At 42.7% G+C, this 23,211-nt stretch overlaps 1 long non-coding RNA gene across 1 annotated transcript; it reads right to left on the bottom strand.

The window, feature by feature from the left end:
* Positions 1-16,449: 16,449 nt before the first annotated feature.
* LOC132638489 (uncharacterized) lies at positions 16,450-19,103 on the bottom strand. The gene is made up of 3 exons (XR_009581762.1): positions 18,740-19,103; positions 17,686-17,751; positions 16,450-16,768 (listed from the first exon to the last, which is right to left on the bottom strand). It is a non-coding gene; the product is annotated as an uncharacterized LOC132638489 (long non-coding RNA).
* Between the last annotated feature and the right edge of the window lie 4,108 nt (positions 19,104-23,211).

Raw genomic sequence — 23,211 nt, forward strand, 5'->3', positions numbered from 1 at the left:
TTTATTGTTAGGATTGATAATCAATGATTAAGATGTTCTTACCTTAGTGTTGGAGACGTGGGGGAATGATTTTCGTCCTTAGGGTTTTTGAGAGTGAAAAGAATGGAAGAAAAACTAAAATTTTGCAACTTATATAATTTCAGCCCGTCAGGCACAATCGACGGTTCAAACGACGAACCGTCGATCAGATCGATGGAGCGTCGATATGCTTCGTCGAATTCATCAAATTTCCAGTGAGCAATGCACAATCGATGGTTCAAAGGACGGACCGTCGATCAGAACGACGGAGTGTCGATCTACTCCGTCGAAGTCACCAAATTTCCAGCGAAGACAGGCTTCAGTAAAACGGTCATAACTCTTTGTACAAAACGTTGCTCGGGCAGGGCGACCTACCGTTGGAAAGCTATTTCAAAGATATAAAACTTTCATTGAGGAAGGGTTTCTAAATTAACAACACATTTTCACGAAAATCGTCCAGAAGACAGACCTACCAAAACTTAGGCGAATTTAAGGGCCCTTACGAACTTCACTAGTTGGTTTGACTTCAGAACAACCATCCTCCACCCGAATTCATCAAGAATGGATTCATATAGATAAAATATCGTCTTAACATTAGAGTTTTACATATTCACACCTAGTTCAAGTTTACGGGGTGTTACATTATCCCCCCCTTAAGATCATTCGTCCTCGAATGAGGGTTATGGCCTAAGATTTTCGCTAACCCTCAAACTTTCGAATTCTCAGTAGTGCTTCTTAATGCGGTAATATATCACAAGAAAAAATCATATAATTCTTTAAAAATAACCGTATAGTCCTCGCAGAGACTCCCACAACAACCAGACAAACCTAAGCATGGAATAAGAGATTTACACCCATAGCCTATCTCGAGATTTAACGATATTAATCTTTCAATCTATAATGGGTTCACCTAGAACTACCAGCCTAACCATTTCAATCTAGAATTGTATAACACTTGGTAAGCCAATCTGTACCCATAATCACCTCAAAGTTCTCTATTCCTGTTTCCAACAAATCAGAAGTAGTCTCACGATCCTTAACTACACCATGCAATATTATAGATCCTAGAGGTAATGCCGAGGCACTAGCTGTTTGGGTTCTCTACCATAGTCGAGGACAAAGCAAAGAGTTTTATAATAAAGAGTCAAACTTGAATCGGTCAACGCATATGCCTTAAGAGAACATATAGTTACAATACCTGTGCCCACGTCATCAGGAACTTCAGCCGCCTCTCTACGAGTAAAACTATAAAGTCGAGCTTGTCCCCTATTAGCGGTGTTAGCAACCACTTTACCAGCCTCATTACCACGAGTATTCGGAGTGTTGTTGACATTACCATCAGGTGAATTATTCCGCTGGCCAGAAGAGTTAGCCATTTCACGAAGCCACTTCCTACAATATTTCTTGATATGACCCCTTATACCACAATGGTGACAAATAGGATCGTTCCATCCAGATGCTTGTCGGTTACTATCGTGTGAATATCTATTTTGATTACCGTTCCTCTGAATTTGTCCACCAGATGGAACACCCCCATTAAACTGAGAAACAGACTGCTGAGGTGCAGAATTACTTTTCTGTTGCCCTCCATCATACGAACCAGTGAAACCACCCGTAGATCGGGCCTTCTTACTTTGCTCCCTTTCAAGTATCTCTTCGCCCTTCCAATTCTCTTGTTGCTCAGCGAACCCAACCAAAGATGAAAATGTACAAGTAGGAGACATAGCAACAACAACACATGGAGACTTGATACGTGGTACCAAACCTTTCACAAAATGAGTCAACTTATGCTTTTCAGTCGGAATCATGTATAAAGCATAATTTGACAGACGAGTGAACTCCAAACTATACTCACGAACTGACTTGTTACCCTGCTCTAGATTTTCAAACTTCGTAGCCATAGTAATTCTTTTCTCATCAGACAAGAACCTTTCCATGAACGCCTCTTCAAATTCAGCCCACGTCGGAGCTAAAGCAGCGTCACCTCTCTCAGATTCCCACATCTCAAACCATACGTGAGCAACATCCTTCAACTAATACGAAGCAAGCTTCACAGCTTCTGAATCCTGGGCATCCATTGCCCTCAATGCCTTAAAGGTCTCATCTACAAAGTGTTGGGGGTCATCCATCTCTCGTGACCTAAAGAACTCTGGTGACTTTAAGTCTAGGAACTGCTTAAGTTTGCCTCCACCATGAGGTCCCACACCTCCACGCTGCTGTTGAGCCGCAACCAAAGCAGTCAACATTTGAATAGCCGTTTGCATAGTACCAATCTCAGGCACACCCGCAACAGGAACAGCAGGAGCAGGCGGTGCTGGGGGTGGTGCTTGATTTCTAGCATCAGTTCCATTACCAGCATTCGCGCCCCCAAGATTTCGGTAAACTTTCGCGGGACGTCCTCGTTTATCATTTTTGGATCGCGTCAGAGTCATTTCTGTAAGGCATGAATTAACGAGCGAATTAGAACGATCCTAAAAAACACTTTAAGCTCTACAGCACAATCTAGAATCAAGAAGAATAGGAAACACCTATAAATGTCCTAGGAGTTTCTCGGTCATGCAGGTGATCAGGCTGCACAAGGAAAACTCCACTAGACACAGCTCCAAAGACACAGACGACAATCCTAGGACACATTTAAACCTAGACTCTGATACCAAGCTTGTCACACCCCAAAACCCACCCTAGACGTGACCGGCATCCGACGTCATGAACAACATTGGAAGAACCTAACAATACAATAATAACACTTGAACCCGCCAGGTTCAACATTCGCATCCAACAGTTTATAAAATAAAGGTAAACAATTCATGCTATAAGAATTAAATCAGCAGAAGTCTTTAGTTATCTATACTTGTCAAACATAACGACGTGCCCAAGAGTTAATCAATAACTCAATAACTACCCACAAATGTATACTAGGGAGCTTCTAAGATAAATGAGTAATAGTCTGAATCATCGGGAGGCAGCCCGGACAACTAATGTAATGAATAAGTAAATCAATAGGGTGTCCCACGAATGAATATGTGGGCTCACAAAATCAGCTGCAACAACAAGTCCTTCCTAAATGCCTGGAGTATCAACAACATGCTCTTCTCCGTTACCTAACTTACCATAAAAAACAACAATGGTATGCCTGAGTACTTCGTACTCAGTGAGTGCCTCGGGGACAATGAATAATACGAAAATAAAGTAAAATAATACATGAAGAAATCAGTCTTGAGAATCATATGAAACCAACGTAAGAACAGTTATTCAGTCTATGTATCTCAATAATAAGTATCAAAACCCATTTATAAAGCCTCTTGTCAAGTTACAACTTCAAATATGCATTTTAAATCAATTAAGATAGTCATCAACAATTTCATAAGGGAATAAGAATGTCACACATGCCAATACAGGCCCAAGAATCAAGCATATCGCGCATAGCGCACCACACCGGAACATATAATTCTCGGTGGCTATCCTTCCTCCCGAATAGCTAGGCATAAATCACACCGGACTATGTAGTACGCGGTGGCTATCCTTCCTCCCGAATAGCTAGGCATAAACACACCGGAATATGAAAACCTCGGTGACCACTCATCCTCTCGAATGGCTAGGCGTAAGCACACCGAAATATGAAAACCTCGGTGACCACTCATCCTCCCGAATGGCTAGGCGTAAGCACACCGGAAAATGAAAACCTCGGTGACCACTCATCCTCCCGAATGGCTAGGCGTAAGCACACCGGAAAATGAAAACCTCGGTGACCACTCATCCTCCCGAATGGTTAGGCGTAAGCACACCGGAATATGAAAACCCCGGTGACCACTCATCCTCCCGAATGGCTAGGCAAAATCACATCCACCGAGTTCATAGCATAGAAGCCGATTCACAAATTGTCTCACAACAGTCACACCATGTATAACATTAAAGTTCATTATGCCATATCGAAAGAATCAGTTATTCCAATCAATGTTTTGAAAACGTACAACTTCTTTACAAAGATTTCCATGTCCCAATTCACCAATGAAAATGTCATTACCAACTCTTAACTAACATTAATAAACATCTCTCGTAGAGGGAAACATTTATAATATCTTATACATATATATAGGGTTTGTTACAATCTAGGCTTAATGTGGGTTTGTCCTCTCACACACATTAACCATTAATCAAAACATGTAATAGATTCCAAGAAACATGAAAAGATTACTTTTCCTCCCATTCATTAAGGAATCTTGAATAAAACTTATACTTCCAACAATAGTTTCAAGAAGTGATTTTCATCCAAAAATAAGTTTTTAAAAGAGAGACATACATTAGGGTTTTGTATGAGAAGTTCACCCTTTTTGTTCAATAAAGAACGTTCAAGAAAAGAAGTCATGCATTCCAAAATATGGTTTTCAAAAGAGACATACAAATTACCTTCATAATCAAAGAGTATGTTCAAAAGAGACATACATCCAAAATAAGGTTTTAAAAAGGGAGACATACCTTAATTTGTTAAACAAGGTTTAACAATTCACTTTTCTAATGAAGAACACCCAAACCCTAGCTTGAATCCCTTTGGAAAGAATTATGTTGCAACCCTAGGTTTTTGTCACAAGAATCATGTTAAGAATCATGGGTTTATTGTTAGGATTGATAATCAATGATTAAGATGTTCTTACCTTAGTGTTGGAGACTTGGGGGAATGATTTTCGTCCTTAGGGTTTTTGAGAGTGAAAAGAATGGAAGAAAAACTAAAATTTTGCAACTTATATAATTTCAGCCCGTCAGGCACAATCGACGGTTCAAACGACGAACCGTCGATCAGATCGACGGAGCGTCGATATGCTCCGTCGAATTCATCAAATTTCCAGTGAGAAATTCACAATCGACGGTTCAAAGGACGGACCGTCGATCTGCTCCGTCGAAGTCACCAAATTTCCAGCGAAGACAGGCTTCAGTAAAACGGTCATAACTCTTTGTAAAAAGGTTGCTCGGGCCGAGCGACCTACCGTTGGAAATATATTTCAAAGATATAAAACTTTCATTGAGGAAGTTTTTCCAAATTCTCAACACATTTTCACAAAAATCGTCCAGAAGACAGACCTACCAAAACATAGGCGAAATTAAGGGCCCTTACGAACTTCACTAGTTGGTTTGACTTCAGAACAACCATCCTCCACCCGAATTCATCAAGAATGGTTTCATATAGATAAAATATCATCTTAACACTAGATTTTTACATATTCACACCTAGTTCAAGTTTACGGGGTGTTACAATATCCCCCCCTTAAGATCATTCGTCCTCGAATGAGGGTTATGGCCTAAGATTTTCGCTAACCCTCAAACTTTCGAATTCTCAGTAGTGCTTCTTTATGCGGTAATATATCACAAGAAAAAAATCGTATAATGCTTTAAAAATAACCGTATAGTCCTCGCAGAGACTCCCACAACAACCAGACAAACCTAAGCATGGAATAAGAGATTTACACATTTATTTCAGCCCTTGGAGGAAATCCAAGATGAGACGTCAAGATTATTAGGTATGTATGTTTTCCTTTTATGCTTTTGGTCGTGTGTGGGCAAATTTTATTGCTATTATGTTATGGCCCTGTGAGGCGTCAATATTATGGGTTATTTTAATAGGACGGTAGTGTCATATTATAGGGGAAACTCTGGCAAAATTTTTATAGAATCCCCGAAGACTTTAACATTCGAGGACAAATGTTCCTAAGGGGGGGGGGGGAGAATGTTACACCTCGGAAAATCTTTCGTTGGTACGCAAGTGAACGAACTAGTGAGGAGTTCGAGTATACGATATTTCCATGAGTAAGAAACGACATTTGATGACCCTAAGTGAGATTTCAAAGGCACCCGATGTAAGACGAGGAAGTTGGCTAAGATAAGGCAAGGCTTACGATGTGTATCAGAAAGGAAATACGAGTAACGAGTTAATGAGAACTTAATGATGTCTTGGAGAAGTGTGATAACGTCCCTTAGATTGGTATTGAAGTGTTGAACAAGTGTTAAGAAGGTTCCATAAGGATTGGAGATCAAACGAATCGACGAAACGGACTTCGGAACCACTGGGAGTTATACGGCCAAACATACTGGCCGTATAAATTATACGGTCCGTATGTTTGGGACCGTATAATCATCCCAGAAAGGAAAAAGTTTCTGGACCAAATATACGGCCAGACATACGGTCCATATAAATTATACGGACCGTATGTTGGTCCGTATATGTGGTCGTGACAGATTTGAGGAAAATAAATAAAGGGACCAAGGTTATTTCATTTCATTTCCACTTCACACCCCTTCTCTCTAAAACATCTCTCTATATATATTCCATAAGATTCAAGGATATTTGGTGATCAACAACATTAAACAAGTGAATCAAGTGTAAGCAAACCCATTAAGGATCATTCAAGTCAAGAAAATCTCATGGAGATAAACTAGGGTTTTTGCTCAAGTGGAGTATTATCAACTAAAGCTTGTTCCTACAACATCTAAGGTAAGATTCATGATATTTCTATGTTGTTTAAGGTATTTAAGAGTTGAAATACTTGGATTGTAGAAAGGTATGGCAAAATGGGTCATGAATATGGAATAGTGTCATTTTGGGAAATAGTTTGAATTGAGTTATGAGTCTTGATGTATTGTGATGTAAATGTGTTATAAATGATGTTGAGAACATGAGATGAGCAATGTACGTGAATGGACATAGTTGTGTGTCATAGCCATGGATATGAGTAATTGAAAGAAAATTGAGAAATGTGGATAATGTGGATGAATAATGACTATTGTTATGGTATTGTGAATGTGTTGTTGACATTTAGGAGTTGATATACGTTATGGAGGAATGTCGTATAAATAAAGGAGATGATGTCCGATTTTCTCTAGCTTTAGTCATATATGTTAGCTATCGATTCTAATGATAGTATGACTTCAATGAAGGTAGAAACACTAGCATTGGAGAAGAACGGGCAAGTGTAGAGTAGTTGAACGGAAAAGGTATGTAAGACTAACCCTTCTTTCATAAGGCATGTTTCTTTGGCCACACGTCTAAATTTTCTATGAGACTATGATATCCTTCAAATGATATGATCTTCCGAGCTTGTAAGCTCACGATTCTTGACTCGCTACGATCGTACTAATCCCTCGTATGGCGAGTAAGTTTATAAAGATAGATGTGGTGAAGGACGATAATAGTGGTAATGATATCGATGATAATGGTAATAACGTTGACAATTATGATAATGATGTTAATAGTAAAGAGGCTTATGAGCCATGGTGTATATGTATCTATGTACGACTATTATGGAACCCCGAGCTTATGAGGCCGGGTAAGATATGTAAATAAGTATGTATATGATTACGTAACGCGCGCACACCTCTGCAGATGGTACGGATAACCCTGACGCCTTGGTAGGGCCAGGTAGATGTAACCCTGAAGCCTTGGTAGGGCCAGGCATGAGTAACCTTGAGCCTTGGTTGGCCAGGTATGTATGAAACACCGATCCTACGTGGTCGGGTATGCTATGTAAATGCTATGTATATGATATGATCATGTATATGATATGAATACGAATACGATATGACTATGCATATGAATGTGAATAAGGGGCATGTATACGAATACGAGCACAAATATGGTACGGGTACTATTATGAATGCGGATAATGATGTATGTACACAAATACGTATTAGCAATGGAAAGTTCCTATGAAAGGCAAGTAAGTGCATATGACGATGATATTGCCATCTCCCATTCTATGCTATTTCTTATGTTGCTATTTATGCTTCTATATTGATATTGATCATGCTTTACATACTCAGTACATTCTTCATACTGACGTCCTTTTGTTTGTGGACGCTGCGTCATGCCCGCAGGTGCACAGGGAGACAGGCTTGATCCATAGCTGTTTTCTCAGAGATTACATAGCAGAGCTCCATTTCATTCGGAGCCATAGCTTTTGGGTACTTATTCTTTTGTGTACATAATTATGGGCATAGCGGGGTCCTGTCCCGCTCGTGTGATATGTTATACTCTTCTTAGAGGCTCGTAGTCACGTGTATATGGTTAGATATGTCTGGCCTTGTCGGCCTATATTTAGTATGTCATTTTGATAGCCTTGTTGGCTCATGTACGTTGACGTTGCATAGGTGCCAATTACGATATAAAGGCATTTTCGTCCAATGGGACTAGCATGATGAATAAGTAGAATTATATGGCTCACCTAGATGTATGCTTAAGTGTAAGTTAAGGGGGTGCCCGAGTGGGCTAGCACCGGGCGCTCGTCGCGGCCCTCTAGACGAGTCGTGACAGCCTCTACCATGGCCGACTGGCGCATGTGTACCTGCCCCCGTAGGGCGTATAGATGATGAAGATCTGGCTATCGACCCTGATTGCTGGGTCCTACCTCTACCACCAACTGAGGGGCAATCACGCAGAATATGGACTGGCCGACCACATGAATAGCAAACCTCTGAACCCAATCGGCACTGACCCCAATGTAATTTCCCACACTGGGAACATCGTGGCATGGGTGGCCTCGCCGGACCCGAATCACCCCTGCACTGAGAACCGGAAAAACTCTGATTCGGCCCGGAATGAGTAGATCTATCAAATCTCTGGCCTGAAAACCGTGGAGGCGCACTAGTCATAGAATGGCCTAAATGCCTCGAAAACTGTTGTTTGTACCCGCCTCTAAACTCACTCGTTGGACCCGAAGACCTAGCCCTCTTGTTACACCCTCTATCATGCTCACGCTCACTTCTTTGTTGTTGTAGGCTTTCTTCTAAATTTTGAGCATGGGCTTGAATGCGTGAAATATCCATGTTGTCCTGAAGGGACATAGTCAAGCACCTATCCATCAAATGTGTCCCTAGGTCTTTCACAAATCGGTGCACTCGGTCACCCATATCCGCTACCATGGCCGAAGCATACCTAGCCAAAGAATTGAAGCGGAGACTATACTCTAAAGCCCTCATGCTTCCTTGCCTCAAATTCAAGAACTTATCGGCTCTAGCTCGCCGAACTTCTGGAGGCAGGTAGTGTCGGAGGAAAGCATCTACAAATTCTTGCCATACCGGGAGAGGCGCATTGGCTCCCCGTGAAGCCATCCAAACCGTGTACCAATATACTGCAACATCCCTCAATCTATAGGATGCTAACTCCACCGATTTCGTGTCCGAAGCATATATCAACCGAAGTGTCCTCAACATTCCATCAATAAAGTTCTGAGGGTCCTCATCCGGCTTCGATCCAAAGAATTCCGGAGGATTCAAGCTAATAAAATCATGGGCCCTTGCACTAATAGCCCTATCACCTTGCCCTGTACCCTGCCGCTGAGTCTGGGCGGCAACCAATTGAGTAAGCAAATGAATGGCCTCTTTTACATCTTGGGCTGAGGCATCCGATGGAGGAACTGGAGGTGCTGGAGCTGGGGCTGAGGCTCCCTCACGCTCCTCAGAAATAGGCACTGAATGGGAGGACTGAGGTTGAGCCGCATTCTGAGACTCACTTTCCTCTACAACCGTTGGCGGTGCTCTTTCAGCCCGCTTTTCTGCCACCGTCTTGCCCTTTTGGGCTGCCGTAGCCATTCTCTTTACAGGCATCTCTGAAATACATAACACACAGTTAAGGAAAAGAAGTTTTTATGTCATAGCTCTATCGCACGATCTTATGAAGAAAGAAGGTCATTCATTCCTAATGCCCGCAGTCTCTTGTTTATAAGTGTGACGCGCAACATACCCAAGACTCTACTGGACACGGCTCGTAGACACACCCTAGGACAGAACTGCTCTGATACCACTTTTGTCACGACCCAACCGGAGGGCCGCGATGGGCACCCGGTGCTAACCCACCCGGGCACCTCTTATCATACTTTCACATTTATATCTAGGTGAGCCACATAACTAAACCATACTTTCCATCCATTATTCATACTAATCCCAGTATGTTTATACGGCCAAACATACGACCAGTATGTTTTATACGGCCAGTATGTTGGGCCGTATAATGCCCAGTTCTTCCGAATTCATTCTCGTTGACTCGTTTGATCTCCAATCCTTATGAAACCTTCTTAACACTTTTTTATCACCTCACTAACAATCTAAGGGACGTTATAACTCTTCTCTAAAACATCATTAAGTTATCATTAAATTGTTACTCGAAATTCCTTTTCGATACCTATCGTATGCCTTGCCTTCTCTTGGCGAACTTTCTTCTCTTACCTCGAACGTCTTTGAAATCTTAATTAGGGTCATCAAATGTCATTCCTTACTTATTGAAATACCGTATACTTCGTGCTCTTCGTTAGTCTATTCACTGTGCATCAACAGAAAATTTTCCGAGGTGTAACATTTTTCCCCCTTAAGAACATTCGTCCTCGAATGTTAAGTCCTCGGGGCTTCTATAAAAATTTCGCCAGAGTTTCCCCTGTAATATGACACTACCATCCTGTCACAATAGCCCATAATAACAATGCCTTACAGGGACACAACATAATAGCAATAGAGTTTGACCACAGATGACCCAAATGTATAAAAAGGAAACATACATACCTCATGATCTTGATGTCTCATCTTGGATCCCTTCCGGGGGTTGGAATAAGTGCGGGTACTTGGATCTCATATTTCCTTCCGCTTCCCAAGTCATTTCTTCTCGGTTATTGTTTCTCCACAAAACCTTAACTGAGGCCACTTCTTTGTTTCTAAGCCTCCGTACTTGCCTATCTAATATGGTGATGGGTACCTCTTCATATGTCAACTTTTCTGTCACTTGAACATCATTTACTGGCACGATCCTAGTAGGATCTCCAATACATTTACGAAGCATCGAGACATGAAAAACTGGGTGAACTGACTCCAGATCAGGAGGTAGATCTAATTTGTAAGCCACCTTTCCTACTCTGCGCACAATCTTATAAGGCCCAGTATATCGGGGACTAAGTGATAACGTCCAAATCCACCCTATTAATTAGAATGAGCACGGTCGTATGCAAATATACTTTACCCAACTATGAGTCGGGGTCGATCCCACAGAGAACAATATATAGGCGATTAGGAAAAGTAGGAATTATCACCAACAATAGCTATGCCAAACACTTAAAGGTTATTTGGAGAGAAAATCAGAACTAATTGTGAAAACGTAAACTAACCTAGAAAGCAAGTAAAACGATCCATGGCCACAAGAATGGATACAATGAAACGACGCTCAAGTAACGATCTAATGTATTTCATGATTTACAAATAATGGTGTTTATATTACTTAGCCTCGGATTATGACTCTAAATTAGCTTCTTCCGAAGACTAACTAGACTACCTAATTGAATATCCCTAAAGCAATTAGGAGCATTAAGAACACCCGAATATGGCTACAAGTGGTGTCGCCTATCCCTAGGTTGATTTCCATTAGATGAGGTTTAGCGCCCCAAATTCTTGTTAATTATTCTTTCCCAATCCCGAGTTTGCCTCTTCCGAATTTAAACCGAAATAAATGGGTGAGTCCTAGGGTTAGCAATTCCCTTAAGAAACATTAAAGAACAAGAATAATTAAAACAACATTAACTCACTTCATTAGGAATAAAAATCATTCAATACATATGCAAAACAAGAGTTTCAATCCAAACTTTAACAATGTATACTTCCATAAACAAGGTTCAAGTATAGAAATAAAATACTACACACTTATATATTCAATACATAGCAAGGAATTGAAGAAATGTGTAAAGAGGTAAGAAATTTCTCATCAAAACTTCAAATATTCAATCCCCAAGTGTGGGTGTTGGAACCCTAGTTCTCCAAGTCTTGTAAATGGCCAAAGATGATAAATAATTTCACCAAGTCTTGCTTTTATAGTTGCTTAATTTTTCCAAGTCAAAAAAATGACAAAATATGCCCCAGATTTCAGTTTTTGCAGTTCTGCCCGTTTTTGCAAATCTGTCCCCTTTTTGCAAAACTGTCCAGTTTTGACAGTTTTGCAAATCTGTCCAATTTGGCCTCTTTTTGACTTTATTTTCACTTGATTTCTTCCGATCACTTATAAATCACATAAAACCTGTAAAATAGATGTAAACGATATTAAATGCACTATTTTCTCAATCAAACATAGCAAAAATATAAGATTAAAGAAGAGATAAGTTGGTATTTTACCAACTTATCACTAAGCTTCCCCTTTTTGCCAAATCTCATATCGCCCTTCATTGGCGACACCTTTAGGAATACCCAATATTTAACCTGGAACTCTAAGTCCCTTCGACGATTATCCGCATAGGACTTTTGACGACTTTGGGCTGCTAATAACCGATCTTGTATGAGCTTAACTTTTTCTATGGCTTGCTGGACTAAGTCTAGCCCTATCAATTTAGTCTCTCCTGCTTCAAACCACCCAATTGGGGATCTACACTTTCGACCATATAAAGCCTCATACGGTGCCATCTGGATGCTAGAATGATAAATATTATTATAAGCAAATTCAATAAGTGGTAAGTGATCATCCCAATTTCCTTTGAAATCCAACATATATGCTCGTAACATATCCTCAAGAGTCTGAATGGTACGTCCAGCTTGTCCATCAGTCTGCGGATGAAATACCGTGCTAAGGCTCACATGAGTCCCCAAACCCTCTTGGAAGGACTTCCAATAATTAGCTGTAAACTGAGTCCCTCTATCGGAGTTAATAGATACTAGAACACCATGAAGTCGCACTATCTCTTTGACATAAAGCTTCGCATAATCTTCTGCCACATATGTAGTCCTGACTGGTAAGAAATGAGCTGAATTCGTGAGTCTATCCACAATCACCCATATAGAATCATACTTACGTCGAGAACGGGGTAAGCCTCTAATGAAGTCCATGTTAATTACTTCCCACTTCCAAGTTGGAATTTCTATAGCTTGCAACAATCCGCCCGGCTTTTGGTGTTCGATTTTCACTTGTTGACAGTTGGGACATTGAGCTACAAATTCCGCTATATCCTTCTTCATCCCATTCCACCAATATATAGACTTAAGATCATGATACATTTTCGTTTCTCCGGGGTGGACAGAATAACGGGAGCAATGGGCTTCTCTCAACATTTGGTGGCGTAATGCTGCTACATCAGGAATACATAATATGCCTCGGCATCGGAGAACTCCCTCTCCTGCAATCTCAAATGATGACTTCTCCTTCTGAGGGAATGTATCAATGTAATGCATTAGCATGGGATCTTCGTATTGTCGCTCTTTCACTTCCACTACTAGCGACGAGACTGCTGAATTCTGAATGGTAGTTCCCCTGCTACCTGAGTCCGCTACTCGAACTCCTAGACTAGTCAACTGCTGGAGCTCACGAGCCATTTCTCTTTTCTCTGGTCGTACATCACACAAACTTCCCATAGATCTACGACTAAGAGCGTCAGCCACAACATTTGCCTTTCCGGGGTGATATAGGATATCAACATCATAATGTTTTAGTAATTCCAACCATTGTCGTTGCCGCAAATTCAACTCTTTTTGCTTGAAGATATACTGAAGGCTCTTATGATCTGTATAAATATCCACATGGACACCATAAAAATAATGTCTCCACATCTTTAATGCATGAATCACTGCTGCCAATTCTACATCATGGGTTGGATAATTTTTCTCATGTTTCCGTAATTGCCTTGAAGCATACGCAATCACCTTACCATGTTGCATCAACACACAACCTAGCCCAATGCCTGAAGCATCGCAATAAACAACATAACCTTCCAATCCCTCTGGAAGTGTCAAGACTGGGGCAGAAGTCAATCTATCTTTTATCTCTTAGAAACTACGTTCGCAAGCATATGTCCATTGAAACTTTGCTGATTTCTGGGTCAGCTTTGTGAGTGGCGCAGAAATAGAAGAAAAAGCTTCAACAAATCTCCTGTAATAACCTGCTAAGCCCAGAAAGCTACGAACCTCCGTAGGAGTTGTGGGCCTTGGCCATGTCTTCACGACCTCAATCTTTTGGCTATCTACCCGAATACCATCGGCTGAAACAATGTGCCCCAAAAATGTCACTGAGTTCAACCAAAACTCACACTTAGAAAATTTTGCAAACAACTCTCGAGTTTGAAAAACTCTAAGGACAGTACGCAAATGATCCGCATGCTCTGCCTCAGATCTAGAATACACCAAGATATCGTCGACGAATACAATCACAAATAAATCTAGGAAGGGCCTGAACACATCGTTCATCAAATTCATAAATACTGCCGGTGCATTAGTTAATCCAAATGACATCACCCGGAACTCAAAATGGCCATATCTTGTTCTGAAGGCTGTCTTAGGGATATCTTTCTCCCTAACTCTCACTTGATGATACCCGGATCTCAAATCTATCTTTGAAAACCATTTGGCGCCTTGTAATTGATAAAATAAGTCATCAATCCTCGGAAGAGGATATTTATTCTTAAACGTCACCTTATTCAGTTGCCGATAGTCAATGCACATTCGCAGGGAGCCATCTTTCTTTCGGACAAACAATACGGGTGCTCCCCACGGGGATGAACTAGGCCTAATAAAGCCTTTCTCAAGCAAGTCTTTCAATTGCTCCTTCAACTCTTTCAACTCTGCGGGAGCCATTCTATAAGGTGGAATAGATATAGGCTTGGTGTCTGGCAACACATCAATAGCAAAATCAATATTTCTTTCCGGAGGAAGGCCTGGAAGTTCTTCCGGGAATACATCCGGAAATTCATTCACTACGGGAACTGACTGAAGAGTCGGCAGTTCAGCTTCTACATCTTGAACCCGAACTAGATGATAGATGCAACCTTTTGTGATCATCTTCCTTGCCTTTAGATAGGAAATAAACCTACCTTTTAGTGACGTAGTATTCCCTTTCCATTCTAAACCTGGTTCTCCCGGAAATTGGAAACGAACCATTTTCATTCTACAATCAACATTGGCATAGCAAGAAGCCAACCAATCCATGCCCATAATAACATCAAATCCACCATTTTTAACTCATGCAAGTCAACCATAGTACGATGGTCACAAATCATAACTATGCAATTTCTATATACTCGGCTAGCTATTACCGATTCACCAACGGGTGTAGACATCTCAAAAGGTTTGATTGACTCCGGTTTGACTCTAAACCGACCCGCAATATATGGAGTAACATATGACAATGTGGAGCTCGGATCTATCAAAGCATATACATCATAAGAAAATACTGATAATATACCTGTGACAACATCAGGAGAATACTCAAGATCTTGGCGTCCAGCCAAAGCATAAATACGGTGCTGAGGACCGCTAGAACTGGGGACTCTCCCTCTGCCTCTACCATGGCCGACTGGCGCATGTGAACCTGGCCCCATAGGGCGTATAGATAACGAAGATCCGGCTACCGACCCTGAAGGCCGGGTCCTACCTCTACCACCAACTGAGGGGCAATCACGCATAATATGTCCTGGCCGACCACATGAATAGAAAACCTCTGAACCCAATCGGCACTGACCCCAATGTAACTTACCACATTGGGAACATCGTGGCACGGGTGTCCTCGTCGGACCCGAATCACCCCTGAACTGAGAACCGAAAAAACTCTGATTCGACCCGAAATGAGTTGATCTATCAAATCTCTAGCCTAAAAACCGTGGAGGCGTACTAGTCATAGAATGGCCTAAATGCCTCAAAAACTGCTGTCTGTGCCCGCCTCTAAACTCACTCATCTGACCCGAAGACCTAGCCCTCTTGTTACACCCTCTATCATGCTCACGCTCACTTCTTTGTTGTTGTTGGCTTTCTTCTAAATTTTGAGCAGGGGCTTGAATGCGTGAAATATCCATGTTGTTCTGAAGGGACATAGTCAAGCACCTATCCATCAAATGTGGCCCTAGGTCTTTCACAAAACGGTGCACTCGGTCACCCATATCCGCTACCATGGACGAAGCATACCTAGCCAAAGAATTGAAGCGGAGACTATACTCTAAAGCACTCATGAAGAAAGAAGGTCATTGATTCCTAAAATGCCCGCAGTCTCTTGTTTATAAGTGTTGCGCGCAACACACCCATAACCAAGACTCTACTGAACACGGCTCGTAGACACACCCTAGGACAGAACTGCTCTGATACCACTTTTGTCACGACCCAACCGGAGGGCCGCGACGGGCACCCGTTGCTAACCCACCCGGGCACCTCTTATCATACTTTCACATTTATATCTAGGTGAGCCACATAACTTGTCACGACCCAACCCCGTAGGCCGTGACTAGTGCCCGATCTGGGCACCCGAACCCATCTATCAAATATTATCTCAAATTCTATCAACTCATTCTAGTATATGGCGGAAGCCGACAAGACTTTATTTCAAATTTAGGTAATTTCCAGAAAATTTCGGCAGAGTTTCCTTTGTTTTACGGACTATCCAATATACCCTGCACGCAGAAAATACCAACAAAAGCCACACAGGGCTAACCAAGAAATATATAAACATATGCGGACCGGCCGCCTCGGCGTATAGGATCGCCCAAACAACATATGCGGACCGGCCGCCTCGGCGTATGGGATCGCCCAAACGACATGTACATACATCCATACAGAAAGACCCTAACCCACAAACATGTCCACAGACCTCTAAACAGACCGACATAATCATATGACGGGACAGGGCCCCGCCGTACCCATGAACGAATATATACAAATGCACTAATAAATATATATACCAAAAGTATAAGCTCCGGAAAGAGAGGAGCACTCCGAATAGCAGAAAGGGTGTCCTAAACAGGTGGATCACCAGGCTGTGCGTCTGTACCTGCGGGCATGAAACGCAGCCCCCGGAGAAGGGGGTCAGTACGAAATATGTACTGAGTATGCAAAGTAGAAGGTACAGAAATAAATCTGAATAATAATCGAATCAGATATATAGAAAATAATACATATCAAAATGTTTATTTCCAAAGTATAAATTATGCATAGGGCACTGGAAAATGTGGTCGCCCGCCTGTCGATGGCGCCACAACACAGCATAACACCAGAAAGTTTCAAATCTCCGAATCCCCGTCACACATCACAACACAGCATAACGTCAAACACAGCATAACGCCAAACATAAGTGGAACCCGGCCCTCGAGCGAGGAGCACGGTGAACCATAAACACAGCATAACACCGGAATGTATCAAAAAGCGCACGACAACAGAACCGGCCCGGGAACCGGCGAACGATATCATAGTAGGCACGAGCGGAGTAGTGAGGAATCATATGCATAAAATCATTATTATAAATCCGAAGGATAAGTAAAATAGTCATATTCGAAATCGGAATAATAATTATCACTTTTTGATTCAAAGTTGTCGAATTTACATAAAGGGCGTCGCGGGACCCACGGACGAGTATAGACCCGAACTGAGCCCGCCTATGAAAAACATACCCATTATACATCAAGCAAACTCCTATAAAAATTATTGGAGCGATCCGAGCCTCTATGCGAAAAATATGGCATTCAGAGATTACAAAATTCCTTAAAGTGAACATTTTCTATGCGAATTTCGGAAAGCGATTACTTCAAATACATCATGGTTCATATTTCATAAAAACATACATAAGAGTGCCAAAGAATATATATATGGATCATAACATGCTCGGATCTCGAATTTGGAATTCCCTTAAAGCTCTAATCTAGCCTATGTGAAACTAAGGCATGCCAAAAGAAGGAAGATTGCTTTACATACCTCAAACGCTCTCCAATATGATCCAACTCAAGCTAAGTCCAAACTATGATTCGGGCTGCCCACGATCTAAAAATAAGCCATAAAATGCCAAACATTAGCTAAAAGACTCTTTGGGCATTAAATTGTTCTTCACCTTACAATGATCATAATCAAATAACTAGGCTTTAATTCATAATTTCAATCACAACACAACAACACCCATTTACACGGCTCAAGCTCCACATACACAACTCACCTCCAACATTTCATATTTCATGATTTTCCTCCATTATAACATACTACAACATGGATATAACCTTCATAACGCAAAAACAAAATCAAATCTTACCTTTTCTTCTTCAACTTTACAATAGCCTAGGGTTTGCAATTGGATACAATGAATGGTTAGATGACCCAAACAACTCTTCCACGCTACTTAGGGACTTCAATATAGTGGGTTAACACCAAGAAATTAATTTTTGAAGGCAAAGAAATGGGGGTTGGTTTTCTTGCTCCTAGCCGTGAGCTCCCCCTTGGTTCTTCCACTTTTGTTTTGTTTTTTTTTTTTTTGCTAAGTATAGAATGGTGAGGAGATGACTTAAGGTCATCTTTTTAAGTCCCCATAATATCTCTTATGGTTTGTGGCCCACACAATGTGGTGGACCAATTAAAATTGAACACCATTTGTGTGGGCCAACCATGGAAATTGTGAATAATTTTTATCTTCCAATTTTTATCACTTTTGGTCCCAAATTTTCCTAATTGTTCCATACCAATAAATTCATGCACCACATATATCTTAAAATAAAATCGAAGGTCAAGAATCCCGACTTTGTATCCCGAAATATTTTTTTTGTCCTTAACTTATCATAATTAAATCCGGATTATTCCACTGTACAAAAATACGGGTTCTAACATCCTCCCCCCCTTTAGAACATTCGTTCTCGAATGTCAGATTAACCTTACCGGTCATACAACAATTTGGGGAAGTTTCCTTACTAACTATCACAACAATACAATCATTGATCAACGATTCATTTATCAAACAACATAGTCAAATAGAGAATTGGATTACCTGTAGGCTCTGAAAATAAATGAGGATACTTCTTCTTCATATGCTCCTCAGCTTCCCAGGTCATTTCCTCTCGGTTATTGTTCCGCCACAGCACTTTAACAGAAGCCATATCTTTGTTCCGCAACCTTTTTACCTGGCGATCCAATATGGCTATAGGCTGCTCCTCATAAGATAGCTCCTCTGTGACCTGAATGTCATCTACAGGAAAGACTCTGGAAGGGTCACCAATACACTTACGAAGCATAGAAACATGAAATACCGGGTGTACCGCTCCCAAGTCAGCTGGCAAATCCAATTCGTAGGCCACCTTGCCTATTTTGCGAATAATCAGATAGGGCCCAATATATCTCGGACTGAGCTTTCCTTTCTTGCCAAATCGTATAACACCTTTCATCGGTGACACTTTCAGGAACACCCAATCGCCAATCTGAAACTCTAACGGTCGACGTCGCTTATCGGCATAAGATTTCTGTCGGCTCTGGGCTGCCAACAATCTTTCTCGAATAAGTTTCACCTTATCCACGGCCTGCTGGACCACATCTGGGCCAATCAACTCAGTCTCCCCAACATCAAACCAACCGATCGGTGATCTACACTTCCTGCCATACAAAGCCTCATATGGTGCCATCTGAATACTGGAGTGGTAGCTGTTATTATACGCAAACTCAACAAGCGGTAAATGGTCGTCCCAGCTACCCCTGAAATCAATAACACAGGCACGCAATATATCTTCCAATGTCTGAATAGTGCGCTCGGCCTGTCCTTCGGACTGGGGATGGAAGGCTGTACTCAGGCTCACCTGGGTCCCCAATCCCTCCTGAAACGATCTCCAGAACTTAGCTGTAAACTGGGCACCTCTATCTGAAATAACAGACACAGGAACTCCATGAAGTCGTACAATCTCCCTGACATAAAGCCTGACATAATCCTCAGCTGAATAGGTGGTCCGAACCGGAAGGAAATGGGCTGATTTCGTCAGCCGATCAACAATAACCCAAATAGAATCATACCTCCGTGGAGTGCGAGGTAGACCTGTAATAAAGTCCATATTAATGATCTCCCACTTCCACGTCGGTATCTCCATCTCCTGCAATAGCCCACCGGGCTTCTGGTGCTCAATCTTAACCTGCTGGCAATTTGGACACTGAGCAACGAACTCTGCTATATCTCTTTTCATACCGTCCCACCAATATAGACATCTGATATCATGGTACATCTTCGTCGACCCTGGGTGAACAGAATATCGGGCGTAATGTGCCTCGCCCATAACCTGTCGCCGCAACCCTGCAACGTCAGGTACACACAATCTGCCTCTGTGAAATAACACTCCATTAGGTGACATCTCAAACGGAGTCTTCTCCTGTGCCAGCGCTGCGTCTCTGTACTGTGCCAGAATAGGATCCTCATACTGATGCCGCTTAATATCTTCTGTAATAGAGGACTCAGCAATACCTCGAACAGAAACCCCAACATCTCCAGAATCAGCCAAGCGAACTCCAAGACTAGCCAACTGATGAATATCGCGAACCATTTCTTTACTCTCTGATGGCACGTCTGCTAGGCTGCCCTTAGACTTGCGGCTGAGTGCATCCGCCACAACATTAGCTTTCCCAGGATGGTAGAGAATGTCAACATCATAATCTTTCAGCAACTCTAACCACCTCCGCTGCCGCAAGTTCAGCTCCTTTTGCCTAAAGATGTACTGAAGGCTCTTATGATCTGTATAAATGTCAACGTAAACCCCATATAAATAATGTCTCCACATCTTCAAAGCATGAATGACCGCGGCCAGCTCCAAATCGTGAGTAGGATAATTCTTTTCATGTTTTCTGAGCTGCCGGGAAGCATAAGCTATCACCCTGCCGTGCTGCATCAACACACATCCCAAACCAATACCAGAGGCATCACAATAAATCACATACCCATCTGGACCCTCCGGAACAGTCAGGACTGGAGCCGTAGTTAACTTCTCTTTTAGCAACTAGAAGCTACGCTCGCAAGTATCTGACCACTGAAACTTAGCTCCCTTCTGAGTCAGCCTTGTCAAAGGCGCTGAAATGGAAGCAAACTTCTCCACGAATCTCCGATAATAACCAGCCAATCCCAGAAAGCTACGCACCTCTGTCGGCGTCGTAGATCTAGGCCAATTCTTTACGGCCTCGATCTTCTGGGTATCCACCCGGACGCCATCAGCCCCAATAATATGTCCCAGAAATGCCACTGAAGATAACCAGAATTCACACTTAGAAAATTTAGTATATAATTCCTGGTGCCGAAGTGTGCCAAGTACCGTCCTCAAATGGTCCGCATGCTCTGCCTCTGACCGAGAATAAACCAGAATATCATTGATAAATACGATCACAAACATATCCAAGAACGGTCTGAATACCCGATTCATCAGGTCCATAAATACTGCTGGGGCATTTGTCAGCCCAAAAGACATAACTCTGAACTCATAGTGCCCATATCGGGTCCTGAATGCTGTCTTGGGAATATCAGCCTCTCGTACCCGTACCTGATGGTAACCCGATCGCAGGTCTATCTTCGAGAAGTACCTGGCACCCTGCAGCTGATCAAACAAATCATCAATCCTGGGGAGGGGATATTTATTCTTGATGGTTACCTTATTCAACTGCCGATAATCAATGCACATCCGCAGCGAGCCGTCTTTCTTCCTCACAAATAATACCGGAGCTCCCCAGGGTGACGCACTAGGCCGAATGAAACCCTTCTCCAATAAATCTCTCAGCTGCTCTTTCAATTCTTTCAATTCTGCAGGTGCCATTCTGTACGGAGGAATAGAGATAGGCTGAGTGTCTGGCAACAAATCAATAGCAAACTCTATCTCCCGTTCGGGAGGAAGACCCGGAAGCTCATCTGGGAATACATCTACAAATTCATTAACCACTGGGATTGACTGAAGAGTCGGTGCCTCTGCCTCTAAATCATGAACACGGACCAGATGATAAATATACCCCTTTCTGATCATTTTCTCAGCCTTGAGGTATGAAATAAACTTACCCCTCGGCGATACTGTATTACCTGCCCACTCTATAACTGGCTCCCCTGGGAATTGGAATCAGACTATCTTCTTTTGACAATCAACATTAGCATAGCAAGAAGCTAGCCAATCCATACCCATAATCACGTCAAACTCGATCATATCTAACTCTACCAAATCCGCCTTAGTGCAGCGGCCACAGATAATCACGGAACAATCTCTATAAATCTGACTGGCTATAACAGAATCCCCTACTGGTGTAGCTACCTCAAAAGGCTCTATCGGTTCGGATTTTATCCCAATTTTATCAGCAACGAGTGGAGATATAAATGATAATGTAGAACCAGGATCAATCAATGCATACACATCACGAGAGAAAACCAGTAATATACCTGTGACGACATTAGGCGAAGCCTCCTGGTCCTGTCTGCTGGCTAAGGCATAAATGCGGTTCGAAGGACCGCTAGAACCCGAAGCTCCGCCACGACCCCTGCCGCGGCCTGCTGGTGCTGGAGTACCTCGCCCCGCAGGGCGCATCGCTACCGAGGCTGAAGATGAACCACCGGCTGACCCGGTAGACTGAGCTGAACTGCCTGTACCACCTCTAGCCGGACAGTCTCTCATATGATGGCCCTGACGGCCGCACACAAAGCATGCACCCGTAGCTCGGAAACACTCTCCCGGGTGCTGTCTCCCACAATAGGAACACAAAGGTCTGGGTGGCCTCATCTGACTGCTGGAACCTCTGTCCAACTGTGAACCTGAAGCCCTAGAGCTCGGGCCTGCCCCTGAATATCCGGCACCCTCAGATCTCCTGCCGGTAAATTGTGGGGGTGTACCCCGACCTGACGGAGGAGGATGTCTGCCTGACTGCTGCTGCTGAGGCTGTCCGCCTCGAGAATCTCCAGAATAACCTGCGAATCTGGCCCTCTTGGGCGGCCTCCTGTCCCGATCTCTGCTAGAATAATCAGCTCTATGTCGGTCCTCCATACCCAGGGCATAAGCCTGTAGTCGGGCAATATCCATGTCTGCCTGCAATGCCACCGCCATACAGCCATCAATCAAATAGCGGTCTAACCCCATCACGTATCTGTGCATCCGATCGGCCATATCTGCTACTATGGCAGGTGCATACCGGGCCAAAGAATCAAACTCCATATTATACTCACGGACGCTCCGACCCCTCTGCTGCAGATGCAAAAATCGGTCAACCCGCGCCCGCCGTAACTCTGGGGGCAAAAAGTGGTGAGTGAAAGCAGTCACGAACTCGTCCCAAGTAGCTGGGGTAGCACCCTCACCCCTGGATAGCTCCCAGGACTCATACCAGTGAGCAACAACATCCCGTAGTCTATGCGAAGCCAACTCAACAGACTCAGTCTCTGAAGCCCTGACCAAATCTAATAAGCGCCGCATCCCCCGAATAAAGTCATGGGGGTCCTCGTCGGGCTTAGACCCGTAAAACTCTAGAGGG

Source organism: Lycium barbarum, chromosome 4 (assembly GCF_019175385.1).
Source record: "Lycium barbarum isolate Lr01 chromosome 4, ASM1917538v2, whole genome shotgun sequence".
Taxonomy (NCBI): Eukaryota; Viridiplantae; Streptophyta; class Magnoliopsida; order Solanales; family Solanaceae; genus Lycium; species Lycium barbarum.